This window comes from Microcebus murinus, chromosome 9, assembly GCF_040939455.1.
Source record: "Microcebus murinus isolate Inina chromosome 9, M.murinus_Inina_mat1.0, whole genome shotgun sequence".
Taxonomy (NCBI): Eukaryota; Metazoa; Chordata; class Mammalia; order Primates; family Cheirogaleidae; genus Microcebus; species Microcebus murinus.
Window position 1 is genome coordinate 96818946 of NC_134112.1, and position 16613 is coordinate 96835558.

General features: G+C 41.1%; 1 protein-coding gene across 4 annotated transcripts in view; it reads right to left on the minus strand.

The window, feature by feature from the left end:
* EZH2 (enhancer of zeste 2 polycomb repressive complex 2 subunit) overlaps positions 1-12695 on the minus strand; it is a 67096-nt gene extending 54401 nt beyond the window's left edge. For all 4 annotated transcript variants that reach the window (XM_012768163.2, XM_012768160.2, XM_012768158.2 and 1 more), the window contains exon 1: positions 12526-12695. The gene's annotated coding sequence lies outside the window, so the exon portion shown is untranslated. The remainder of the gene's footprint in view (positions 1-12525) is intronic.
* Between the last annotated feature and the right edge of the window lie 3918 nt (positions 12696-16613).

Consider the following 16613-nt stretch of genomic DNA (forward strand, 5'->3'; position numbering starts at 1 on the left):
TAATCCCCTGCCTTTTCCTTTGCCTAGCAGAGAACCTAGAACAGGCAACATATTCCAATTATATATTTCTAAAAGACTTATAAGAATGAAAGTTAGAAATTACCACTCTTGCAACTAAAAAGAAAAGCAAACAAAAAACTGTGAGGAATATTTAATGAAAGGAACTTTGTTAATCTATAGAATTCAAATGATAGTCTGTCATATATCTGTGCCAAATTAAGAAACTAATACCTAAGAATTTGTTTTAAACAAAATGCTTCTGTTTTCATTCATCTTCTCCTACCCATCACCACTATAAGAACATACCATCAATGGTCATGGTCACCCTGCGGACCCTTGGCAACACCTTAAAACAACCTCATGCTACCAACCAACTCCTATATACTCCCACCTTACCTACATTCATAAAAGATAAAATAAAAATCTTGTTCCAGGGATCTTTCTGGTTCTTGAATGCCTGTATTGTTTTTTAAAAAGCAGAATGATAAAAACACACAAGCTAATTACTGTGGGATCCAAGCATTCCACCCAAATGACTTGCAAAATGCTAGAAGAAACATCTGTTGAAGGACCTGAGAGAAAGGCAGGAATAGAGCTATTATCAAATCAGTCAATAATAACTTATTGAACATTCTGAAAGTGCTAAATCCTGTGAGAGATCCACCCAAATGTGGAAAATACAACAGGTTTTAGTGCCTGCACTTTAGTGGATTATTTGTACATGCAACTACAGATGAGGAAGAATAATGAACAGCATTTGCATTGAAGAAATCTTTAGGAAAAAGATATGCCAGTGACTAGTAATAGGAGAAAAAATAAAGATCATATATGTAGGTCTGATTTCAATAGTGCTAAAATGTTAAAAGGCACAGGAAAATTACAGTAATTTAGCAATCTTAGCTGAATGATAGAAAATATCAGCTTTATTCTTGCAGCAAAAGTGAGATTAGAGTAATGTATTTTCCACAAAAATCAGATCACTGTTTTCAGTAAGAGTAAACTCATGAGTTCAACATGAAGACCACAGACCAATACTCCTGCCTTAATGTTTTAAAGAATTTGAACAGATAAAACAGATTCACTAAACAGACATCTAAAGGTTAAAGTTTTCCTTGAAAACTATAGTAAATCTATTTTATAAGTAAAATCCTCTCATTTTGTTGGGTATGTTCTCAGTTTACTGAGACACTACTGGAGGGAAAATGTAACAAAAAATTAAGTACCAGAAACTAAAGCTATGATATACAATTCATTATAACTCAAAGAGATGACATGAGATACCTGTTATTTTAACACTCCACTGAATAAAAGCAAACAGAATGAAAAGGTAGATAAGTCTAATACCAGATGTTCTGTCTGCTAGAAATCTATTTTAAATCTTATACTTCACATAAGCAGCCAACATCTAATTTAACTTACACAAATCTAACAACCTACATTGAGCAATATTTTAAAGAAAGCTCAATTTAGATAAATACAAAGGATCTACCTACCCACCATTCCAGACAATAAGTGTATCCCTTAGAAAGAGGTGCCATGAATCTGTTTCTACAACCTGCTCGGCACACCTCTCAAACTGAGGGTATACAGTCACTCAGAGTGATTCTAGTGTTCAAAAATAAGAATGTTTCATATAGCATTGACCCTAAGCATAAACCAACAACTCTGTGCTCAACAGAAACAATGATCTGTTCTCATTCTAGAGGAAAAATGGGCTGGTCTTGGACCTAAAGAGAAGGTATTTGTAGGCCAGGCACGGTGGCTCACACCTATAATCCTAGCACTCTGGGAGGCCAAGGAGGGCGGATTGCTTAGGTCAGGAGTTCGAAACAAGCATGAGTAAGAGCAAGAGCCCGTCTCTACTATAAATAGAAAGAAATTAATTGGCCAACTAATATATTTAGAAAAAATTAAGGCCGGGCGCGGTGGCTCATGCCTGTAATCCTAGCACTCTGGGAGGCCGAGGTGGGCAGATTGCTCGAGGTCAGGAGTTCAAAATCAGCCTGAGCAAGAGCGAGACCCCATCTCTACTAAAAATAGAAAGAAATTAATTGGCCAACTAATATATATAGAAAAAAATTAGGGCGGCTTCTGGGGCCCCTGCTCTTGGGGCCCCAGAACCTCGTCCACGAGTGTATAATAAAGCCACGTGGTTTGGCCCCCCCAAAAAAAAAAAAAAAAAAAAAAAAGAAAAAAATTAGCCGGGCATGGTGGCACATGCCTGTAGTCCCAGCTACTCGGGAGGCTGAGGCAGCAGGATTGCTTGAGCCCAGGAGTTTGAGGTTGCTGTGAGCTAGGCTGACGCCACGGCACTCACTCTAGCTTGGGCAACAAAGCAAGACTCTGTCTCAAGAAAAAAAAAAGAAAAGAAAAAATTAGCCAGGCATGGTGGCACATGCCTGTAGTCTCAGCTACTCGGGAGGCTGAGGCAGAAGGATTGTTTGAGCACAGGAGTTTGAGGTTGCTGTGAGCTAGGCTGACGCCACAGCACTCTAGCCTGGGCAACAAAGCGAGACTCTGTCTCAAAAAAAAGAGAAGATATGTGTGATAATGGCATCTTCCTACAAACTTTTCACGGGTAATTAATTCTGTCTACATATAATTTTTGTGCCTTGTATCCTAATCTCCAAAGATGAAATTCCTTCAATATTCCGAAGACAGAATAATAAAATGGACTAAGTAGTTCAAACTATTATACTAATCCCAAAGCATTTACAGAACCTCTGAGAATTTCCAGGTATCCTAAACCGAGTAACGGTTACCTGGTGGTTTCGAGTTTGATATATACCACAGACAGTTATTTCACAGAAATACAAACACTTGCAAGTGACATTTTAGTCTCTGGATTATCAACAGAACCCCTCACTGAAGCAGAGACCCTTCAGAAATTCCTTTGGCTCTTCTTGGCCCTAAAGTTCATGATCTTGCTAAGAAAGAAGTAGTTTATGGAAGTAAAGGAGGTAGGGGCATTTATGAGCTATCAACCTTTCCATGATTTCCTTATATTTATCATAAATACAAATACACTGCTGAAGTACTAGAAAACTTCAAACTCTTCAAGTATTTACTTAACAATTGATGAGATTTGTCAGTATTCGTGCTATGGTTTGAACATGCCCCCTCCAAAATTCAGCTGTTGCCAATGTGACAGTATTCAGAGGTGGAGACTTTAAGAGACTAGTGAGATTAGGTGCCCCTACATAGAGGTGTGACAGAGGGAGTTGTTTCCCCACTTGCCCTTCCACCTTCTGCCAGATGAGGACAAACTCTCCAGAGAAAGTTCTAAGTGGATAACAGAAACCAAGTGCTTACAATCCCAGTATTTGAGCTAAAATGGACCCAGAGGCAGTAAATGCCTTTTTTTTTTTTTTTTTAAAGAAATGGGGTCCCGCTATATGGCCCTGGTCTCAAACTCCTGGCCTCAAGCAATCATCTCACCTCACCCTCACAAGTTGTTCCACTATTTATTCATCTCATTCATTTTACAATGAAGGTGAGATCCAAAAAGCTACTTGCCAAGGAAATATAACTAGTCTAATAGCAGAGCCTACCATTCTTTGCATAACATCAAGCTGCTGGCGGGAAGTAGCCCTTCAAAAATATCTTCTCTACGGAATAACTTGAGCTCCCTATTTCAGGCAGGCAAATATTGTCCAAAGAAGTAAAATTATTTAAAGGGGTAAGTGGGCTAATAACTCAACACTTGCTTCCTCTTTGCCTGTTCAAGCAACATTTCTGCCATCTACAAGTCCTCACTGGTTATTCAGAAGGATATTTCCCAGTCTTTCCTGACACATAAATAATTTTCATGGTAGCATACTCATAGGACCCTTTAGGGAGGGGATTTAATAATAAATTTGCCAATTTTGCATGCACTATTAAATAATTTGAACATGACACACTTTAGATCAGAATTTTATGAGTAAGGATACTGTAATTTTTTCCTAACTAATGATAGATCGAGCATACCGTTAAAAAATTATAAAGTTCACCTTAATCGAATCTTTTATAATATTCATAAGGGCAGATTCTATTTTTCCCATTTTACAAACGATACATGGTTATTTACTTTTTTTTAACTTTTATTTCATATTTTATTTACTTTTTCTTTCTTTTTTAAGCCAGATCTCATACTCCAGCTTATTTACTTTTTAAACAATTACAGTGCATTATTTTCAACAAATTCAAAAGTAAAATGTTTGGGGCCAATAAGCATGAAAAGATGCTAGACATCACTCCTAGAAATCAAAACCACAATGAGATAGCACTTCACATCTATTAGGATGGCCACTACCAAAAAAACAAAACAAGTGTTGGCAAAGATATAGTGAAATTGGAACCACTGTGCATTATTCATGGGATTATAAAATAGTGCAGCCATTATAAAAAATAATATGGAAGTTCCTCAATAAGTTAAAAATAAAACTACCATATGATCCAGCAATCTCACTTCTAGATATAGTCATCCCTTAGTATACTCAACGGATTTGTTCCAGGACTGCCCTTGTATACCCAAATCCACTCACACTCAAGTCGGCTCTCAATCTACATGGGTTTCACATCCCATGAAAAAATGTGTGTATAATGGACCCTCACAGTTCGAACCTGCATTCTTTGATGGTCAACTATATAGCCAAAAGAGGCCGGGCGCTGTGGCTCACGCCTGTAATCCTAGCTCTTGGGAGGCCGAGGCAGGCAGATTGCTCAAGGTCAGGAGTTCAAAACCAGCCTGAGCAAGAGCGAGACCCCGTCTCTACTATAAATAGAAAGAAATCAATTGGCCAACTGATATATATATAAAAAATTAGCCGGGCATGGTGGCACATGCCTGTAGTCCCAGCTACTCGGGAGGCTGAGGCAGAAGGATCGCTCGAGCCCAGGAGTTTGAGGTTGCTGTGAGCTAGGATGACGCCACGGCACTCACTCTAGCCTGGGCAACAAAGCGAGACTCTGTCTCAAAAAAAAAAAAACTAGTTAGCTTAATCATTCCTAACACCACATATCTAACACTACTTATATAAATAATATCCTTTTAGTTTACATGTTTCTACAAACACACAATTTTTTACACTTAGAATTAAATGACTTATGAATTAGGAATAAATTTTTCACATAATTTAACTGAATTTGAACAATTATGCTTACAGTATTAGCATTAACTTGATCTATGCCAAAAATACATAAAATCAACTAAAAATTAAAGATAAAATATTTGCAATACAACCTGAGAATGTGAATGTGTACCCAGAATACAATAAGACCTCTTACAACTCAAGGAGACAACCAATTTTTAAAACGGGCAAAAAAAAAGGCTTGAACAAAAAAAGTATATAAATGGCCAATAAAGATATGAAAAGATATTCAATATCACTGATCATCTTGGAAATACAAATAAAAACCACAGTGACATACTTAACACTCATTTCATGGCCAAAATTTTAAAAGGCTGGCAATACCAAGTGTCAATAAATATGTGGAGAAACTGTAACTCCTGTACAGTTGCAACGTAAAATGGCACGACCACTTTGGAAAACAGTTTGGCAGTTTCTTATAATGTGAAATAAATATTTAGCAGATGACCCAGCAATCCAACTCCAAGGTATGTACCCAAGAGAAATGAAAACATATGTCCAGAAAAGACTTTCACAAATGGCCATAGCAGTTTTATTAATAGCCAAAAACTGAAAACAGCCCCATGTATCCATCAACAGGTAAATGAATTTTAAAAACTCTAGTATATTCATACAATGGAGTACTACTCAAATGAAATTACTGAGACCTGCAACACAGATAAATCTCAAAAACATGCTAGATCAAAGAGCCTGTCACAAAAGAATATTTATTATACTGTATAATTCCATTTATATGATATTCTTGAACAAGAGAAATTTGATCAGTAGTTGAGAAGGAATGGTTTGTAAAGGAGCATGAAAGAACTTTGAGATGAGATGATGGCAATGTTATTTATCTTGATTGAGGTGATAGTGCAGGTGCATAAATTTGTCAAAACTCTTCGAATTATTCCCTTCAGATGTGTGTATTTTGTGTGTAAATTTCCATAAAGCTTTTTTAACCAAAAAATCAATACTTTTCTAGAAAGCAATTTGACAACACTTATTAAAACTAGAAATGTGCATAATCTTAAAACAGCAACTGTCCTTATAGAAAGCTGCCACACAAATGTTCAAAGACACATAAGGATGTTCCCTTCTTTTGAGGAGAGAAAAAACAATGTCCAGCACAGTGGACTGGTTTACTATCTACTGATACATTTCATAAACTGGAATACTATGCGTTCTACTCACAAAGGAGGTACAACCTGATAGAGCAGGGAACAGCAAGCTTTTTCTGTAAAGGGCCACATCCTAAGTATTTTAGGCTTGGCAGGCCACATTTAGTCTCCCTTACATAGTCTCTTGGAGGGATTTGTTGTTGTTTTATAACTCTTTTAAAAATGTTAACATTCTTAGCTTGTGGGCCACACAAAAAATGAACCCTGGCTGAGAAATTAGGGCTCTGAAACCAAAGTGCCCAAACTCAAATCCTTCCTCTACCACTAACTAGTTGTTGCCTAATCTCTCCATCTCTTGTTATGCAGCAGTCCCCAATCTTTTTGGCACCAGGGACCCAGTTTCATGGAAGACAATTTTTCCACGGATGGAGGGTGGGGGAGGGGGGTGTCATGGGGCGGTGGGTAGCTCAGACAGTGATGCCAGACAGTTTTACAGGTCACAAAACCAGTACCCAGCCATGGCCCAGGAGTTGGGGACTGCAGTGTTACAGTATCTATATAAAATAATGAACAAGAACCAGGTGTGTGGCTCATTCATGCCTGTAATCCTAGCACTCTGGGAGACCAAAGCGGGTGGATTGCTCAAGGTCAGGAGTTCAAAACCAGTCTGAGTAAAAGCAAGACCCCATCTCTACTAAAAATAAAAAGAAATTAATTGGCCAACTAAAAATACATAGAAAAAAAATTAGCCGGGTATGGTGGCACATGCCTGTCGCCCCAGCTACTTGGGAGGCTGAGGCAGGAGGATTGCTTGAGCCCAGGAGTTGGAGGTTGCTGTGAGCTGTGACAATGCCACTGTACTCTAGCCCAGGCAACAGAGCAAGACCCTGTCTCAACAGGTAAGGGACAAGATCATAGGGATCAAGAAAGCCCTATTTCATAAGTGTCTAAATTGTTTCAGTAGTTTAAATTGAACGCATATTACATTTAATCGAAAGACATTTCTAAATAGAAAATAGATAAAACATGTATAGCACTATTTTCTTTACTTAGCAGGCCTAAGCACATATTTAAACTTGAAAAATGTTTGGTTCCATTAATGAGAAAGTACATCAACTCTTAAAAATACTAGTATAATAACTAAAAATCATTTATCAAACACATTGTGCCAGGTACAGTTCTAAGGGTTTCACACGTATTAAGTCCTTTAATCCTCACAACCACCTAAGTGGATGTTATCATTATCTTCACCAATTTACAGATAGGGAAGCTCAGACATCAAGAGGATAATGCCCCAGGCTCAGGGACTGGAACCCAGGAACTGTGCCTCCAAGGACCACACCCTTAAAACTCTACTACATTCCCCCTTCAAATGCATACTATTACAGCTCTGGCTGAGAAGTGAATCCTCAAAAGCATTTTTTAGTCTGTCTAAGGCATCAGATGGTACTTCCCATCAAACTACAATTATCTACTTTTAAATGTAACTCTCTCTGAATGACTCAAACTCACTCTCTAGGAGCTGATATATCTGTAATCACCAGGAAGCCAGCAGATAAGAGTTGATAATATGGAGTCAAACAACTAAGTTTGGATCCTGACAGCAAATTCTCAGCCGGATAATCCTGGGCAAATTCCTAACCCCTCTAGACCACAGTTTCTTTATCTATAAACCTTTGCAGAGTGTGTTAAGTTTTATATTCTGGTAAAATATATGTTAACATAAAATTTACCATTTTAAACACTTTTAACTGTACCATGCAGTGGCATTAAGTATATTCAAAATATTGTTCAACCATCACCACCATCCCTCTCCACAATTTTTTCATCATTCCAAACAGAAACTCTGTACTTATTAAACAATAACCCCCCATTTGCTTCTCCCTTCAGCCCCTGGGAACCTCTATTTTCTTTCTGTCTCTATGAAGTTACCTGTTCTAACCATCTCATATAAATGGGATCACATGATTTTGTATGATTTTTGCACAAAAGGTTGTGTCTAGCTTATTTGATTTAGCATGTTGTAAAGGTCTATCCATGTTGTATAGCACATATCAGAATTTCATTCCTTCCATGTCTGAATAATATATCACTGTATGTATTAATATATACCAAATGTTGTTCATTCATCTGTTGATAGACGCAGGGTGGTTTTTACAAGAAATAAAACATGTAATGTGAGTATTATTACAGTAAAATAAAGACAAAAAGGCATCTGGCAAATAATAGGCACTTTAATATTAATTCTCTTTGTCATGTCATTTTTGTCATATTTTTGCACCAAGTAGCGGTGCACTGGCAAGATATGGAACAGTGCAACCATCTTAGAAATTTATCAGCTATAACTTTTGAGTTATCACTGGATTTGCTAATCTATACTTAAATCATTTTAAAAGAATGGTGAAGAGAGAGCATCCCAACATGATTCATAATTATGCCGTCGTCTCTACTTCCTTCAGTTTTAGCTTCAAAACCTACTTCAAATTATTCCAATAAAGAACTCATTAATATTGGCCGGGTGCGGTGGCTCACGCCTGTAATCCTAGCACTCTGGGAGGCCGAGGCCCGAGGATTGCTTGAGGTCAGGAGTTTGGGCGGATTGCTCGAGGTCAGGAGTTCAGAACCAGCCTGAGCAAGAACGACTCGTCTCTACTATAAATAGAAAGAAATTAATTGGCCAACTAATATATATATATAGAAAAAAATTAGCCGGGCATGGTGGCGCATGCCTGTAGTCCCAGCTACTCAGGAGGCTGAGGCAGTAGGATTGCCTGAGCCCAGGAGTTTGAGGTTGATGTGAGCTAGGCTGATGCCACGGCACTCACTCTAGCCTGGGCAACAAAGCGAGACTCTGTCTCAAAAAAAAAAAAAAAAAAAAAAGAACTCATTAATAGTAACAAGACACTTAGCAATTAAAAGATGTGCTACCTTCTCTTGCCCTTTCCCTTCCTTACATTTTTGTAAAGGTATCATCAATACATCAAATCAAATTAAGCAGATACTATTTGCTAGATCATTCATCAAGCTTCTCTATAGTTGCCTGAAGTACCAAACAAGAATACCTATAGTCACACCTATAGGATATCCAATTTTCAATATCATAGACTATTATAACTAGGAAAAATCTTGATACTTATTCACCTTGACACCTATCTTAGTTTTCTTTATAATCACTGCCTCTCAAGAAGGGAGAAAAACACCTTTCAAAGTTTCTCACGGCATGAATATTAATATATACTGTTTGCTTTACAAGTTCCTTTGTCAAGTTATTTCCCTACATTTTTCATACTTCCTTGATTCATGCAACTATTAAAACCCCAATTCTCTAGCAACTACCTACACAGGTGCTAAGTATACAAAGAAAAGACAGAGCCTCTGCCGCAAGGCACTTAAAGTGTAGTGAAGGAGATGGATGCATAAACAAGTAATTACAATATAACTTGATACATACTAAATAAAATATGAACAAATCCCTGCGGCAACCCAAGAGGGCCTAGGAATTCAGGGAAGAACTCTACAAAGTAAAGCCTATCGTCTAACTATGAACCTTTCCCCCGAATTTAACAAATTGTTCCTCTCTATTTATGCTCTCCCCCAAACTAAAGGTTTCACCTTCCTATATAGAATTCTTTAAAATTTACAAAAACTTTTTCATCATCTATACTGACATAAAGGCTTTAAGGTTAACACGTAAATCATTTCTAATTGACTCCAAAATACATTATATCATGGGAGGAGTTGTCCTTGCTGTTGGTTTTAAAAAGCAGTTTAATTACTGTTTATTTAAAGGCTAATATTGAAATAAATTCACACTCCTTGAGAATGCCACCTCAAAGGATGGAATATATCTTGGAAAAATTCCAATGTGATCTGGAGAAATCTGGCTAAAATTTTTAAATGGCCAACATAATCACTTGTATGTATACATGCAAGGTAAAGCCAGTATCTAAGTATTAGAACTTTTTCTGACTTCACTAAATCAACAAGTGTTTTTTTAATCATTGTTACTTAAACTGTCTAAACACAGTCTCAATTCTACCAGAAAATAATTTAAAGCAAAATTGTAAATCAATTCCCCTAAGAGACTTTTTAAAAAATATCTTTTGGCCAGTACAAAGATAGTAATTATCAAACATAGCATACCCAAGAGGGGCAGTTAGAAGTTTTTATCCTAAGATATCCAAATTTCTACCCAAAATTTGCATAACCATCTTATCAAATAACAATGGACAAAATTATCAGGATTCTTAAATACATAATTATCAGTAATACAAACATTTTGTAATCTCAACACTTAGAGCAGCACCTGGAATGTCTTTGAGTGGTGTCCAACACTGCATAATATATGTAATAAAGATTTTTTACACTGCATTTCTTTGTCTCCATTTTTATTAAATCATTAGCAGATGCATATTAGATCTTCATTAGAACGATGAAATCAGAAGAGTGCCTACATTTTTCTAACTTCTTTTCTTGGAACATACTCACTTTCCACAAAAATCAGTATGTAAGATGCAATCTTCCTAAGTGTTTCCAGGACAAGCATTACATTCCCCAAAACATGTCCAAAAAAAAGAATAGGATTCTTTATATCTATGACTATGACTCCTATCTATTTCTAACTCTAGAGACCATGAACAAGAAATTAAAATATATATTAAATACTTTCAATTTCTTGCAAATATAATTATGAATAAACTATTATTAGACTTGTCCTGCATTTTATTCCTAAAAATGAATTAGTTGCTAATGCTGACGAAAACAGTAATAGAAAATAAACTCCAAAACCCCCAGAAGTATAAATTGCATTCAACTGTGACAGCATTTATGTTTTTTAAAGGTTTATTTTTCAAATATTTTAGGTGACATTAAAATGCCATAAAATTAAACTGATAATGACTTGCTTGAAACCTAGTACGCTTTGTAGTAAAATATTTTTAAATACCAAAGACAGATTTTTATTTCCAAATGAATTTAAATTTTACAGATCGTGTGTGATAAACAAAAGAAGTTTAACTGTAGACAACATTCAATTTCTCAAGCAACAAACATTTCTGTATCCAGTCTTTTCTGACTCGCCAAAGCTATTGTTCACAGAACACAAGACCAATTAATAAGAAATCGCTAATAATATAATCTAAACACACATTTGTCATAAACATTTTATTTTGATCACTTATTTCTACCACCTCATCCTCATTCAACGCTCGGGATTGGGGAAATAATCGCTGCCTAAATGACAGTTGATTTCGTTAGCACCTGTCGCCATTCTCAGATGGATCACACAAGTTGGCCAAAACAGCTTGTAATTTTTTTTAAAAATTGCGATTCTTTAGAAAGTGGGCACTCACTAGGCGATCATCAAGTTTTCCAAAAGATCGTGCTTCCTCTGGATCCCTCCCGTTTTCAAAAAGTAACCCCGTGGCACAGATTTTTTTGGCGGGTGGAGGATACACAATGAAGTGGGAACTCAACAGAAAGCCCTCCAGAAGAACAAAATCAAGAAAGAGGCGAACAGCTCCACTCGTCCCCCAAACTTAACAAAGCCAGACGAGAAGACTGCTGGAAACGAAGGAGCTCTGAGGTGGCTTGGGGGGAAATGTCAGAGGCGACGCTACTCCGAGTTCCCCGGCGCGCACGCCGTCCCGCAGCCGCCGCGGCCCCTGCCCGGAATTTGCGCGCCCCGAGGGCCCGGGCGTGCGCGGGGCGGGGGCCCAGCCCTGCCCACCCCCGCCCGGCCCGCGCCTCCACGCCCCGCGCCCGCCCGCGGCCGGCCGGAGTGTCATGCCCTTCCCTCACGCCGAGCCCTCCCGAGACACAGTCCGTCCTTTGTCTGAGTGCGGACTCGGCGGCTCGGTCCCACCAACTTGTGTCTGTCCCGTCCCACCCGGGCGCTCCCGCCGCGGCCGTGCCACACAAAGGAGACCTGAAGCTCGGGGCTGCCACCTCGACCCCGCACCGGAACGCCCCCGGCCCCGGCCCCGGCGCCCCGGCGGGGCGGGCACCGCAGAGGAACCTCCCGCACGCCCCCCGCCTCGCGCCCGCCCCGCATCTCTGGGGGATCCGCGCCGCTCCACTCGCAGGGTCGCGCGGGCCAGTGCGGATCTCAAAGGCCCCTTCCGAGGAGTCTGCCCTCACCTCCCACCGTGCGCCTACAAAAGCGGCCCCCGGTGAGCCCCGCTTGGGCGACACCGGGGACCGGGAGAGCAGCGGCGGGGAGGTCCTGGCGCCGCCGCCGCCCGGGTCGTACTCCCGGAGCCCCGCCGGTCGGGCCGCCAACAGCGGCGCGTTACCTCCGTCCCGCGCGCCAGCCCGCGCCGCTCCCGCGCGCCGCCCCCGCGCGCCGCCGCCGCCGCTGCCGCCGGGGCTCCACTGCCTTCTGTGTCCCACTGTGTGTCGGACGCGACCGGACCGAGCGCCAAACGCGGCAGCCCAATCGCCATCGCTTTTATTTGGCCCCCCCCATCCAATCAAGCGCCGCCCCGATTGGCGGGACGCGAGGCGGGCGCCCATCCAATCACAGGACCCGCCGGGCTCGGAGGCGCCGAGCGAGCCCCACGCATAGTGCGCTCGGGGCTCGCGGGCGGGCGCGGGCGCGGGCGGCGCGTGCGCGTGGGCGGCGGGGCTCTCTCTGAGGAAGCTGCCTGCCGTGTGGAAGCGCAGCCGTAGCCGTCTCTTTGTTCTTTGGCTGAACACACAGCGCCTCTCAAGAAGGCGGTGGGCAGGCAGGCGGGGACTGAGGTTTCTGACGGGGCCTGAAGCCCGGCACGGGCGGCAGGCGGGGAGGGTGGGATGGCGGGAACTGGCCGAAGGGCGGGACAACGAGCTCGCCGCTTTTGGCGGGAACCGGCGCCGCGGAGTTCCCGGGCGGGGGAGGGGCGGGGCGGGGGCTGGAAGCCAAGTTTGAACCAGTTCAAAACTCAAGGGGGTAGTAACGGTTTTAACCGCTGCGCTCTTTTCCCCGCGCGCGGAGCCGAGGCTCGGGCCGGCCGGCGCCCGGGGTGAGCAGGGGGCGCGGGGCCCGGCGCGGCCAGTTCTGCCGGCGAGACGCGTCCCGGGCCCCTAGCTGGGGATGGCCGGCGCGACTCCGCGCGCAGACGGAACAGTCGCTGTCACTTGTGTCTAAGCTGCCCCCCGGCCGACGGACGTTGGCTGGCGGGGCTCGCAGTGCCCATCGCCCTGGAAACCTGAGAAAGGGCGACATTACAGCCCTGTCAGATTTCGGGTTGAAAGCGCCTTGTCAGACCCTTCCAGTGTTTGTAGTTCCAAGCACGTGTCAACGTTAAATATCGTTTATCAAGGATGAGTGCGGTTCACTTGCCTCGTCTGTCACCTCTGCAAAGTGTTAGGATAATTGCAACATTTTTCAGTGATTAAAAAATGATCTTGCATTCAGACTGTGGCCAATGTGGGAAAAAAAAAATGATCTTGCAACCTGGCTCCACCCAGAGGAATTAGGGATATTCTGTTTGGGGCACAGTCTGCCTTGTTGCTTTATCTGGCAATGAAGTTAAGGATATTCCGAGTTTATTTTTAAAAGGATTCCATCCACTGGGCGAAATACCACTCATCCACGTAAACTGAGATTTCATGTTGAGAGTTCAGACTGGAAAGTGAGAAATAGTGAACTATCAACTATTGGGTTAAAAGTCTAAAGAAATGTTTTTTATATTTTTAATGATGTTTTTTGAATGACTACGATTTTTAATGACTGTCCAGAATTATTCTTCTGATGAATTAGCCCATTTTCCCACCTTTCCTAAATCTCCATGCCATTCCTCGAATATATTTTGAACTAATATATTTTGAACTATTTTGAACTAATGTATATGAAGGGAAGCTGAACGATACGGAGAAAAAATTCTGTGCCCAAATAAAAACAAAATTATCTTATAAATAATGATAAAAAGTGTGCAACAGTAGATAGGGTATATAACTGAGATGTGACTATGAAATAATGTAACAACTTCCAACTGGCATACCTAACAGTTACCAATGCATTGGTTTTCAGTTAGTAAGATGTTTTCATCTAGATCAGCAATTTACAATTGCTTTTTCAAGCAGCAATTTAAACCTCAAAAATTGACTATCCCTAAGTTGCTTATCAAATTATTGATTTTATTCTCTCCTCTAATATTAAAACAATGGGGGCATTCTTTTAGAGGAAAGCCAAGGAAATTACATTAGAAACTATTAGCAAATCAAAGTAATATATATAAACAAATGCAGCATAATGTGAGATGTTATATGAATTGTTAACGGGTGTTTAGAATCAAAGAATGATGTGGAATCAAAATGTTCCCCAAAAAAATCTCAGAAAAGGAAATTTTAGCTGGCTCCTGAAAACAGTACAAGAACACCATTCATTGGTGGGGCAGACAGGGCCTCTGAGATGGACATGAACATCTACTCCAAGTGATTGTATAGAATATTATATAACTACAGCTGAGAGTTTCCATTGGAAAGACTAAGAGTAGAGTGTTAAATGGGACTATATTAAATATAATATTTATACTTAGACATATTTATAAATATGAAGGCTAGGTTGGAACAGGAAAAAGGGATCACAATATTCTCTTAATTCAGTGGTGACATCCATTTAAGCAAGATAATTTAGGTCGCAGTGATGGCAGGAAAAGGGGATAATTTGAAAACATTGCAGAAGGACTTCATTGTATATAGAGAGCATATGATGTCTTGTAATTTTTGCATATATTGATTAATACAGGGAAGTTAAGAGAAAGAAGAAATTTGTTTTTGCTACAAAGAAAGACTATCTGAAGATGTCCAACCAAGGAAAGCAAGAAAATATGCAGGCCTGTCGTACATACCTTTGTGATCATTTCAGTGGGGGAAAAAAAATGTACACACAAGTGTGAGTGTGTGTGTGAGAATGCTGGTTACTAAAGGGGCCTAGATGCCACAGAAAGCCAGGCTAAACACAAAGGCAGTTGTGGAGGGTGAGAATCACAAAGCTTTAATATTCGTATAAAGATGCTAAGATTACAGTTACAACGCTAGTGGTACATCATCTGTCCTTTGTTAAAAACAAAGATTCACCATTACAGTTATGAGATGAAACAAAAAATGGAAAGTTAAACCTGTAAGATAGGCCTTAGCTCCACCTTATTCACCGTTGGACCCCCAGCCCCTACCACTGCTGGCACCCAGTATATCCTCAGGGTTGTCCTGGAGGAACTAGAAGAGGTTCGGTGCAAAGGTAAGGCTGTTAGCATCACAGAATTTCCCTTCCCATCCCTTCACTTCACAGAACCTCCCTTCAACACCATGAATGGGATTTACTTCTCACACATTCGTGTATTCATACAGCATTCAACAAGTATTTATGGAGTGTTTACTCTGTGAATGACACTGTTCAGGTGCTAGGAATACAATGTGAGCAAAACAGGAAACCCCCACCTTCTAGTGAAGAGAAGCAAACAACAGACTAATTACACAGCACATGAGGTAGTGATAAATAAGATGGAGAAAAAGCATGGAAGGAGGGAAGTATTGGGTGCAAATACCACATAGCTCTGTTAGGGAAGTCTTCATTTTGAAGGTGACATTTGAAGAAAAACTTGAAGGAGGTGAGGGAGCACCTATTGAGAGAAGGGCATTCTAGGCAGAGGGAATGGCCAGTGCCTCAGTCTGAGGTGGGAGCGTGGCTGGTGTGCTCTAGGACAGGAGGGGGCAAGCAGGAGAGGATGTCGAAGAGATGAGGGGCCGCAGAGCTTTTAGGGACTTGTGGGCTGTGATTAGTACTTTGTTTTACTTGAAAGGATTTCAAGTAGAAAGGTGATTTGGTCACTTAGATCATTCTAACTGCTATGTTGAGAGGGCCCTGAGGTGGACCAAGGGCCAAATCTGAGAAGACGGTGATGAGTCTGTTGTAATAATCCAGGCAGGAATGACTGTGACTAGGACCAAAGTGGGAACAGCAAGCTGGTGAAAAGTAGTCAGATTCTGGACTTATTTTGAAGGTATAGACAATACAATTTGCTGACAGATTGGATATCAGATTCAAAAGAGAGATCCAGGTTGGGCGTGGTGGCTCACGCCTGTAATCCTAGCACTTTGGGAGGCCGAGGCGGGCGGATTGCTCAAGGTCAGGAGTTCGAAACCAGCCTGAGCGAGACCCCGTCGCTACCAAAAAATAGAAATAAATTAATTGACCAACTAAAAATATATATACAAAAAATTAGCCGGGCATGGTGGCGCATGCCTGTAGTCCCAGCTACTCCGGAGGCTGAGGCAATAGGATCGCTGAGCCCCGGAGATTGAGGTTGCTGTGAGCCAGGCTGACGCCACGGCACTCACTCTAGCCTGGGCAACAGAGTGAGACTCTGTCTCAAAAACAAACAAACAAACAAAAACTCTG